At 44.1% G+C, this 11,145-nt stretch overlaps 1 long non-coding RNA gene across 1 annotated transcript; it reads right to left on the bottom strand.

Moving 5' to 3' along the window:
- Positions 1–648: 648 nt before the first annotated feature.
- Positions 649–3,345, bottom strand: LOC120645225. The gene is made up of 3 exons (XR_005664181.1): positions 3,141–3,345; positions 1,238–3,053; positions 649–1,088 (listed from the first exon to the last, which is right to left on the bottom strand). It is a non-coding gene; the product is annotated as an uncharacterized LOC120645225 (long non-coding RNA).
- Between the last annotated feature and the right edge of the window lie 7,800 nt (positions 3,346–11,145).

Below are 11,145 nucleotides of genomic sequence, written 5' to 3'. Positions count from 1 at the left end.
ATGAGAATAACAATGGCATGACCTGCTTTAGGCTTTGCTTGAGGAAGTAACTCAACATAGTGACAGGTTACGAGCGGAGTTTGAGGAGAAATTGGGCAGACTTCCTTCTGCACCCGATCAAGCTGTCCCTGCATTCGTGAGTCCGACGAGGATTTGTAGTAGCTGTGGAAGCACTGTGCTTCCTGATGAAGAAGAACTTGGCACTTATCCTGTAGATGAAATCACGTACCCAACACCTTACAAGTTATATGTCCAAGATAAGATCCTTAAGAACAAAGTGGCAACTGGTCAAGCTTGGCTTGGGAATGATGTCATAACTCATGATCATCAATTACCTATAGGCTATGCCAAGGTTACCATTGATACAATAGTTAAGAGGAGTTACGGTCGTACGGTTGAGTTGGATATACCTGGACAGGATGGTATGAAGTTACTTGGGGAGAACATAGGCTGCATTGTGGCGTGGCACAAGTGCCAACTGGTCTAACTGGTCTGGTCTCGATCAGATATTTTCGAAGTCATAACTCTCTCATCCGAAGTCCAAATCTCGACGAGAGCTACGCAATATTGAAGTCAAATTGCCATTTTAACAAAGTCACCCAAACAGATCTGACCGGTTTATGCATATCGGTCAGACAGTCTACACAATTGTGCCAATTTTGGTCGTCAACATATGCCTCCTGTTTTTTTGACAAAGCTTGCATGCCAAAAAATAATATTCTGGACCAAAATTAACTAAGGATGATGATGAACAATACATCGGCCATATCTTGCTTCTAAGAGCGATGAAACTATGTGTCGGTCATGATTTGCTCTAATTCAAGGTGATGATGAAACCACTCGGTTTGGCTCTCATACCTGCTTGGTATTTGCTGACCTAGCCGGCACTACCTCAACCTGTTGCTCTATTGATTTTTTCTTACGCATCCGCTGCAACCTCCTCCATTTGAGTGTGAGATAAGCCCGAGGGACATCAACTCGGCTGCAAACACTTGTCTTCTTGTTTTTTGTTCTTCTCACCTCTATTACCATTAACACGTACAATTCTGGCCGGATCACTATTAGTGATAATCGGTCTTTGTGATTCCCTACAGTTTAGATATATAGAAGGATATTGAATGATATATGGTTGCATATGCATTCTGCTATAATCCAAAGTTGAATAATAGCAAGGATTTGGCCAAAGACCGTGGAGTAATCAATCCAAATAATGAGTATAGTGTAGCAATATTGTTACCTTGGTATAGGCAAGTATTCGGTTGGTCTTGAAGTTTTGGTGATGAGCTTGCATTTTTAACATGCCCCCCAGTCTTTTGATGAGCTTTGCACGATGCTTAACACAGAACATCTTGGGCAAAATAATTGTAAGGGCGATACTCATATATCGGTCATTTCCTTCTTCAAGAATCTTACCATGCTCATTGTCAGCCCGATGCTCAACAATAAAATCTGCTACAATTTAGCCTTTTGTAAATTGTAAAGGTTTACAAGCCAAATGACACTTAATAAGTATAGAAGCGCATTCACCGATTCTTCAACTCAAATTGGCATACATAACATATGCCTAACCACATCGGTTTGACGTGTTGTTATGCAAATACACTACAAGAAATCCTTGGCTTTTTGACGTAAAATCCATTTGTGACGCTGGCTTTATGACGTTAATTATGACATAGTTATGTGAATTATGACACAAGTTTATGTCAGAAAACGTGAATTATGACATAAGTTTGTGCATTTTTATCATCATACATGTAATTGATGTCATAATTCACATAACTAATGTCATAATTCACATAAATAGTGTCATAATTCACATAACTATGTCATAATTAACGTCATAAAGCCAGCGTCATAAATGGATTTTACGTCAAAAAGCCAAGGATTTCTTGTAGTGATATTCATCTCGACCTCAGCAAGACACACTATTACACAAATCTTTTCTGAGACGGTCAAAATCGATTAACTAAGGCGGTTTTTGCAACCGCCCTCAGACCAAGGGTCACAGTAAATGAACCCTTTTCTGAGGCGGTTGTGCGCCCGCCTCAGTCAATAATAAAAAAAACTGCAGCGGATCCACCCGCCCACCGCCGGCCGCGTCCTCCCGCCCCTGATGTCTTTAGTTGCTTTGTAGATGGCATAGATATTGGACCATCTTGTTGTAGTTTTTGAAGTTCCTCTTGCATATGTTGTAACGTCTAGTCTAGGTTCACTTATTCTTATTTTTAATATCATCGGCAGCTCTTCTGACTAATTCTTTTTTAAAAATAACTTATTTCAAATTAAATGGTTCTTATGAACCAACCATGGCCACACGCATGCTTGAACTTCCATTCAAACAAAGTTGCATGTGCAGGACCTACACATATGGTGGCTAAAATTTTGCGTGGGCACGGTGTAGTGCCCAGGGTTACAACAGAGGGGAGGGCGAGGGGAGATGAAAGGGCATCAAGAGCTTATTGTTACAACGGAGAGCAGAGTACACCAGGTCACAAGGGGAATTGGTGTCTAGAGCTTGAGGTCAGCAGCCATGGTGGCAATGATTTTTTTTTCGGTGGACATGATTGTGGTGTCGGTGTCGAGGGAGGTGCCGTTAGAGACCATTCGGTTGCACCGTTGCAGCTTTTTTCGAACGCACCAAAGCAGCAGCAGCAGGGGAAGGGGGTTAAGGGCTGCGGTGTTTTGAATTTGTGGTGATAAAAAACAAGATTTAACAAATGCATTTTATTGCAGTCTATAAGATTTGACACTATCTGGAGCCTAATAAGCAAGGAATATATGCTCATACATGCATGCAGCCAAACGTGCATCCATGTTGAGTCCTGATAATTTTATTTGCATACATACTCCATAAACTCGGCGGTCTGCCCTGCTTTTTAAAATGAAACAGAAGGTTCAGAAAAGAAAAGAAAACATACAACAAAAAACTACAAGAACACATCTAGCTGTTATTCTATTCACTGCGCCGTAAGTTGGAGGACCATATGTTGGTGGCCCTGGTGGGGAGTACGCATCCACGACCCCTCCTGATGCCATATTCTTACCAGCATCTGCTATAATTGGTATCAAGTATCATCATAAGCGTTTGCAGGAGGTGCACGTGAATTTATTGACAAAAGAAAAGGCATGGCGTTTAGTACCAAGGGCTCCGGAGGTATCATCAGCAAGTGATGAGACGAGGAGAGAAGCGAAGCACAGCATCACCAAGCCTGTGCTGCTTGCACTGAGAGCCATCGTGGGGTGGTAGTGTTTGCCGCTGTGTGCTCTGGGAGTCTTTGGATGGGCTGTTGATGTTGTGAGGCCGGGCAAGCTAGTCAGGGCTACTTATCCTTTGGTGTCAAGCTACTGGACAGCCTCTACATCAAGCTCAGGGTCCTAATATCCAAAAGTGATAACGTTTGGTGCAAGTCCATCCAAACATGAGTGCTAATGAGATGTGCTAAACTTTAGACAAAACTTAAAAATTTTAGCAAAATATGAGTGTTAATATATGTTAAAGTTTCGCACTCAATTTTAGTCTATCCAAACAGGACGGGTCTGCGGACCCTTTGGTGTCATGCGCTGCTGGACAGCATGTGCATGCGGGTCAAGCTCAGTCTGCAGACTAAATGTTGACCATGCTGTGACGGTACAGTTGGCTCTATCTTCTGGAATCAAGTGGTAGCATGTGAAAAGATCGACCGGGGACACGTCTCCTTGACGTTGATGTTGACCATGCTGTGACGGTACAGTTGGGCTCTATCTTCTGGAATCAAGTGGTAGCTTGTGAAAAGATCGACCGGGGACACGTCTCCTTGACGTTGATTTCAGCCTTTCTTGGGGGACCCAAACCAAGCCTGATCCTACTGGCACCACAGCTCGATTTTGCAAGTTGCAAACATCAATGATTTCGGTTGTTGCCGCCTGATTTTGCAGCTTGAGCGGACGCAAATAAATCAGGTGGTGGAGAAGATTTTTGCTGCGGGCCTGTGGCTTCAGGGCTGTGACCTGCGGGCACAATAGTGGCGCGTAAAAAATATGTAAAAAATTCAATGCTAACGCGATTTTGCACAGAGTTACAAAAGCACTAGGCATTATGGTTGGAGTTATTTGTAACTGAGCAAATATTGAATTTTTATTGATTTTCATCGTAATTAGAAAAAGAAACTCATTTCAATTAGTTTATTAAATTAAGGAAATTTAAAGGAAGTAAAATAAACATTAAACAATTACTATTTATCATGGCAACTGGCACAAGGCAAGAACAAAGCTGCACATCAATGATTAAGAGCTCACGTGCGACGCACATATCCGAAAAGGACTAGTATATTAGTATATAAACATCGTACAATCTAGATTAATTATGTACCGCTCAAATTCTAACTAGATGTAAGTGTAGTATATTTGGGTGGTATAAATAGTGTAAGGGTATTATGGGAATGATATAGCACACGATGGCCGGATTGGGCGGGGATGGCCGCGGATCTGCAAGCTTTGCTCCCGAGGCTGTTGGGTTCGTGGGTACTGGACTGGCCTGGCATGGCACCATGACTCAAGTGCTTCGTGAGAGCCTCGTGGCCTGCCCGACCGCAAGTGGCGATTAAGGGTAGAAAGGATCGGATTCGCATGGAATCGGATTAAAATAATATTTTTATCATATTTCAATTCGAATATTGATATAGATTTGAATATTTTTGAATACAAATGTAAAACGGATACCTTGAATTCGGATTTTCATTCGGATATTTAGTCGAAATATAAGATAGACTTTAGCTATTTCCTTTATTGGTAGTTTTGGAATACAAAATTGTTATACATGTAGAAACTAAAATATGATAATATAATAAAGATAACTAGTCGAAAAATACAAATTTATCAACAAAAATTTTAATAAATGAATTCATAAAAAATAAAACAAGAAATAAAAATATATTTTAATAAATATATGAACATTTCTTATTAATATATAAAAAATTATAAGTAGCTTCGCCTATAATAAATAGATACAATAAGAATATTTAGAAACTAAATCTTTTTACACTTTATGATAAAAATATTAATATAATATTAGTTATGGGAAATTAACATGAGTTTAAAATAGATTTAATAGATACGGATATAGATAGTGTCGGATATTGTCGAATACGGATATGGAATCGGATAGAGAAAATCAACGAAAATCGAAATTAGATGTATCCACTTTGCTACCACATTAAATTTAAATATGAATACAGATATTCACATTAATGTTTAAACAGATATGAATATCGGACATTTGTGTTCCCATTTCCATCTCTTGGGCGAAGTTTTTCCGAACCAACTTGCATTGCTGGTGATCCTCTGTACCGCCCTGCTGCCTCTCCAAAGTGGGTCGTCTACACCGTGGCGTTTCTACATTCTCGCCACGGCGTCGATGGTGACGGGCACACACGGACGGGCGGGTGCCTCTCATGGAAACGGGAGAGGGGATATATTGGCATTGGGCAGGTCAGAAACACATCTCAGCGGGGCCGCCTAATACATCTTGGTGGCTGTGGACTACGTGTCCAAATGGGTAGAAGCACTACCTTGTGTTGCGGCCGACTCAAGGAGCTCCAAAAGAATGTTTCAGGAAACAATATTCCCGCGCTTTGGAGTTCCACGAGTTGTGATTAGTGATGGAGGCTCTCACTTCATCGATAAAACCTGTAAGGAAGTGCCTCAGCAAACTTGGAGTAGATCACCGGGTTGCTACTCCGTACCATCCCCAAAAAAGTGGTCAAGCAGAAACGTCTAACAAGCAAATCAAAAACATTCTACAAAAGACCGTAAATGCCATGGGGAAGGGATGGAAGAGCAAATTATCCGAGGCACTTTGGTCATATCGGACAGCTTATAAGACTCCGATAGGGATGACTCCTTACCAACTGGTTTACGGCAAAACCTACCATCTTCCAGTTGAGCTAGAATTCAAGTCCCATTGGGCAATCAAGAGGTGGAATATGGACCTCCAATCAGCTGGAATTAAGAGATAGATCCAATTAGCTGAATTGAATGAGTGGAGGGAAAAAGCGTACCATAGCTCCAAGTTATACAAGGAGTGTACAAAACTTTGGCACGATAAGTGAATCAAGATCAAGCAGTTTAAGGCGGGGGATAAGATACTCCTCTTTAACTCCAGCATTCGATTGTTTGGTCAAGGTAAACTTAGAAGTAAGTGGGAAGGCCTTACTTAGTGCTTGATGCCGCCGATCACGGCGCGGTTACCTTCCAAGATGATGACGGGAATATCTTCAAGGTCAATGGTCAAAGATTAAAAGTGTTCCTAGAACAAGAAATGTCGGAAATCGAAGAGGTAGACGTTTTCGAGCTTTCCGAGATATGAAAAACCTCATCTATGGTCTTTGCCAGACCCAAAACCGGCCTTATCTTAGGTTAGAATCCTTCTCTACTCTATTTGTTTCTTCCCTTTCTACCCCTGGAAAACCACCCCAAGAATTGAGGCCTACGCTTGATGAGAGAGCACCTGCCAGAAGATCGGGGCCTACACTTCAGAGTGTGGGGCCGCCCGGCCTTTGCCCAGGCCGCCCGGCCTCCCCTGGACTCGTTCCGAAGAGCCGTTGCACGGTAACACTCCTCATCGGGTGAACGTTCCACTTTTGAAGGAGCTGCACCGATCAGAGTTGATTTAAGTTGGGAGGCCTCTCCCTCCTTGCCACTCCACTCCTTTCCTGCAATCCTAGATCTCGCCCACCAATTCTTGAGCCAAGATCACGTCCATGGCATTGCAATCCTCGCCCAGAACTCCACAATCTGCAGCCACGGACAGCTCCACCCCATCTGCTCCCTCCAAATCCATCCAGAGCCTAAGTTCGGATTACAACCTGCGGATCATCTAGCCAATTCACATGGCCGACACCCTCGCATCGCTGCCAGGCCAGCGGGCCACCTACCCAGGCGGCCAGCCTAGGGGAGGCAGCCCAGCCTCCCCCTCGTGCCGGTCGTCTCCAACTCGCGCGTCGTCGCCCTCCATAAGCCCTGCATCAAGAGGCAATGGGCGGCTTGGTGCGCACACTCCTGGATGGCCGACCACCGGGGTTCTTTCCCCGTGGAAGGCTATCGGGAAGCGTCTCATGCCGTCATCTTTCGGCGGCCACGTGATGCAAGTCGCTGCCCTCCAGGCGGTGATGCCCAAGTCCCCGGAGTATTCTCCGGCCAGCCTGAGTCCACCATGCATCCGTGTGGTTGGATGAAAAGTCAGCCGCGGGAAGAAGCTGCACCCGCCTCTGGATCGGGAGGAGAGGGAGTCAATCGATCCGGGGCCCTTGTTGCCATTTCTTAGCGTCATCATTAGGAGTGATTAGTTCCTAGCAACGGAGCCTCGAAAATGTCATGTGGTATGTCTTAACATTTACAGAAGGATCCGCAAGCGCACAGATATACCGTTGTAGCATTTTACCCGGAAGTATTCATGGTATCGTTATTTATATTTTCCCAAGGGATGGCTGGGTTGTGTAAAGTTTATTTACTAGTTTCATAACCGTGAAACGTATGAAGTAAGATGAAGACCACTGACTATACAAGGGTAAGTGATAAATAATAGATAATCAGGGGTAATGTGACACACACCACTTGAAGGCCTCTCTCTCTACACTCTTGTAACTTGTACTCCTTAGGGTAGTGGAGCTAGGCTAGTACTTCATCTCCTTAGCAAATCCAATCATCCTCGGTGTCGGCGAGCAATCCTCGCCCTCCAGAAATGCTTGTAGGCATTACTTAGCGTCATCACTAGGAGTGGTTAGTTCCTAGCAACGGCGCCATGAAAATGTCGTGTGGTATGTTTTAACGTTTACAGAAGGATCCGCAAGCGCACGGATATACCGTTGTAACATTTCACCCGGAAGTATTCTGGGTATCGTTATTTATATTTTCCCAAGGGATGGCTAGGTTGTGTAAAGTGTATTTACAAGTTCCATAACCATGACACGTATGAAGTAAGATGAAGACCACTGATTATACGTGGGTAAGTGATAAATAATGGATAATCAGGGGTAATGTGACACATACAGAACAGCCAACTCTCATGAATAAAGAATAAACAAGCAATCCTAAGTTTAGCGGGAGCATAGGCAAAGATTCCTAGTATACTATTCATGTTAGCAGATAAGTTATGTTAGCCACATGCTTAGAACTACAGGTGCCGAAAAATTAGGAATATTGGGGAGAATGACCCGCACTAGAGAACATCCAGTCCCATTTCATATTTGCATTAACTCCTACACAGTACCCAAATATCGGGGAGTACGCTAACCGAGAAGCAGCTTCCCAGCGGACCGACAGGGCTGTCACCACCTGCGGTTTACCCCAGTCACACCGTGGAGCACCATCATATCTGAAGGATACCGCATACCCGAGTACCATGCTCGCATATGAAGTCACTACCCTAGCACCCCCGGGTCCCCCACCCTTCGAATGGACGTTGAGGCTTTATACTGTTTTATCGACATCTTAACAACTTCAAATGTAAAAACTCAAAACTACAAGAATCTAGATCATTAAAATTATTAAAATTTTGGTATACAAAGTATCTTCATTTGACAACAAACAAAAAATATATTAATTTTCTAATGCGACAAGCAAAAGTACGCGATTATTATGGTGCTGTAATTTTATATAATTTTTTTGAGCACCTTAACATCATGAAATGAAAAAATTTAAAACTAAAAAGTTGTAGATCTCGTCGAGGGCTATAATTTTCATATAAAAATCATCTTCATCCGATGTCGTATCGAAGAGTTATGATTTTACGAAGATTCAGCCGAAATAAATTAGAAACGGAAAAAACAAAGCCGCGGTTACTGTTGCAAATCTGGGGTCACTATAGCAAATCCCGGCCGCACTGTGCCATGCAAGCCATGCAAAACTGGGCTGGACCCGGGGTGAACGGTTCGCAAGTTCTAGGGGCTAGATGTCTGATTTCTAAGTTCATGGACCTATTTGACATAGCGTTGCAAGTTCAGGTGCCCACGGTGCATTTTACTCTAAATAAAAATAGTGCAAGCAGGCAGATAGTTAATATAGCAGTAGTGCTCTCTTTTCCAAATAGTACAATGTGCTTCTGAAAAGAGTGTAGGATCAAGAACACCGATTAGAGGGGGGTGAATAGGCGGTTTAAAATCTAAAGCCAACAACACTAGAGAAATTTAATTAGTAACAAAGGAAAGCCTTATGTCATGCTATTACTATCTCTAGATGGGTTTGCAACCTAGGGTGACAAGAGACAAATCATGCTCTAGTAAAGTAAATTGCTCAAAGTAAAAGCAAGTATTAAAGTGAGCAAGAGAAGTAACCAAGCTTGACACAAGAAATTATCCCGTGGTGTCGATGACTTGCCGGTCACCCCTAATCCACGTTGAGGTGGATTCCAAGAATCAACCGCTCCTCTATCAAGAACCTCTTGATCTTGAGCCGGCTAGAATCAAGGAACCGCTCCACACCTCGATTCCACTAGAGTTGCTCTTCACCACTCCGGTGAGGTGAGCACAACACCTCTCACAACCGAAAATCGGGGCTCCTCAACAATCTCCTTGGAGGAGCTCCACGAAATCCTCTTCTCCAAGCCGTCTAGGGAGCGGCAACTCACAAGAGTAACAAGTCGATGACGCTTGCTTGAAGTTTCCCTAGTGCCACAAAGCTCAAACTCTTGATGCAATGCACTAGGATGCCCTCACACTCTCAAGAATGCAATCTCTAAGCAAATGTGTGTGAGAGAGGGATGCCTTATCTCTAAGATGTCAAGTATGCTGTCCAAATGGCCTAGAGAACTACCCAATGGCCGGGCATTGGGTATATATAGACATCCCTCCAAAAACTAGCCGTTACACTCTTTTCTGCGAAGTCGCGGACCGTCCGCGGTTCAAAAACCGGACTGTCCGCCGTTAAAAACCAGTGAGTCAGAGTGCATTTAATGCGTGTCAGAACTAGCCATTAAGCCCTGGCGGACCGTCCGCGCCCCAGGGGCGGACCGTCCGCAGTTAAGAGTTCCACACCACCAGAGACTAACATCGTCTCTGCAACAACTTTGAGATTAGCCTGCGGACCGTCCGCGCCTCAGCAGCGGACCGTCCGCAGTTTAACTTTTCAGCCCAAACCAGAGAAACAACCTCTCTGGTACAAACCTGAGATTAGCTGGCGGACCGTCCGCGCCCCATGGCCGGACTGTCCGCCATTGAACTTTGAAGCCCACACCAGACAGACACCCTTTCTGGTACACAATTGAAGTACAGTGGCGGACCGTCCGCCCACCTGGGCCGGACCATCCGCGAGCCCACCAGAGACACTGCAAGCTCTCTGGAACGGGCGCGGACTGTCCGCCCCTATGGTGCGGACTGTCCGCCGTTACCCAGTCAGCTCTCGAACTTAGTCTATTTCAAAACTTTTCAAAACGCCGTTAGCCCTCATGCATGCAACTAGGCATTTTGAGCAAAGTGGCACTAAAGACCCGTCAAGCATGGGTACACAACCCCTCTTGATAGTACGGTTATCTATCCAATAAATCCGGTCACTTTTCATCCACTAAACGCCTTGTGACCGGTAAAATGCAAAAACCCTATTTTATACCTTTGCCTTGTGCCCGAGCTTTGCTCATCATCTCCAAAACTCCATACGTTCACAACCAAATCTCTTTCATCCGTGGATCAACCTATACTCATTATCTCAAATGTAATCGTTAATCCACAAACCGTTATCATTAATTACCAAAACTCGAATTAGGGGCCTAGATGCTTTCAAAGAGCGAGAGCGATACCAGGGGAGGGCACAACGTCAGTCAAGATAATTAAAGATGAGAGAGGTTAAGATGCTTGTCATCACTCACAAGGCTTGCTCTCTTCCTTACAAATCAACTGAAAATCCTAACCGATACCGAACATTCCGTTGCTCTTTCATGATGCATGTGAAACCAATCTAATGGTGCATGCGAAGGCAAGCTAGTGTTGGAATAATTCACCGTGTTCGGCTGGAGGCTGGTGCCTCCAGCGCTACAGTGAATCCCTCTCCTATTCCTCCAGCTCCAGCCTCCAGCCACCAGCCACCAGCCAGGTAACAGTGTTTTTCTCTCACACCACTCCAGCTCCAGCCTGCCGAACACGGTGAAGCTTCATGAGTAAAAGCAACCCAGCAGCAACC

The sequence above is a fragment of the Panicum virgatum genome, chromosome 8K (assembly GCF_016808335.1).
Source record: "Panicum virgatum strain AP13 chromosome 8K, P.virgatum_v5, whole genome shotgun sequence".
Lineage (NCBI taxonomy): Eukaryota > Viridiplantae > Streptophyta > Magnoliopsida > Poales > Poaceae > Panicum > Panicum virgatum.
This window is presented reverse-complemented; position numbering and strand designations above follow the sequence as displayed.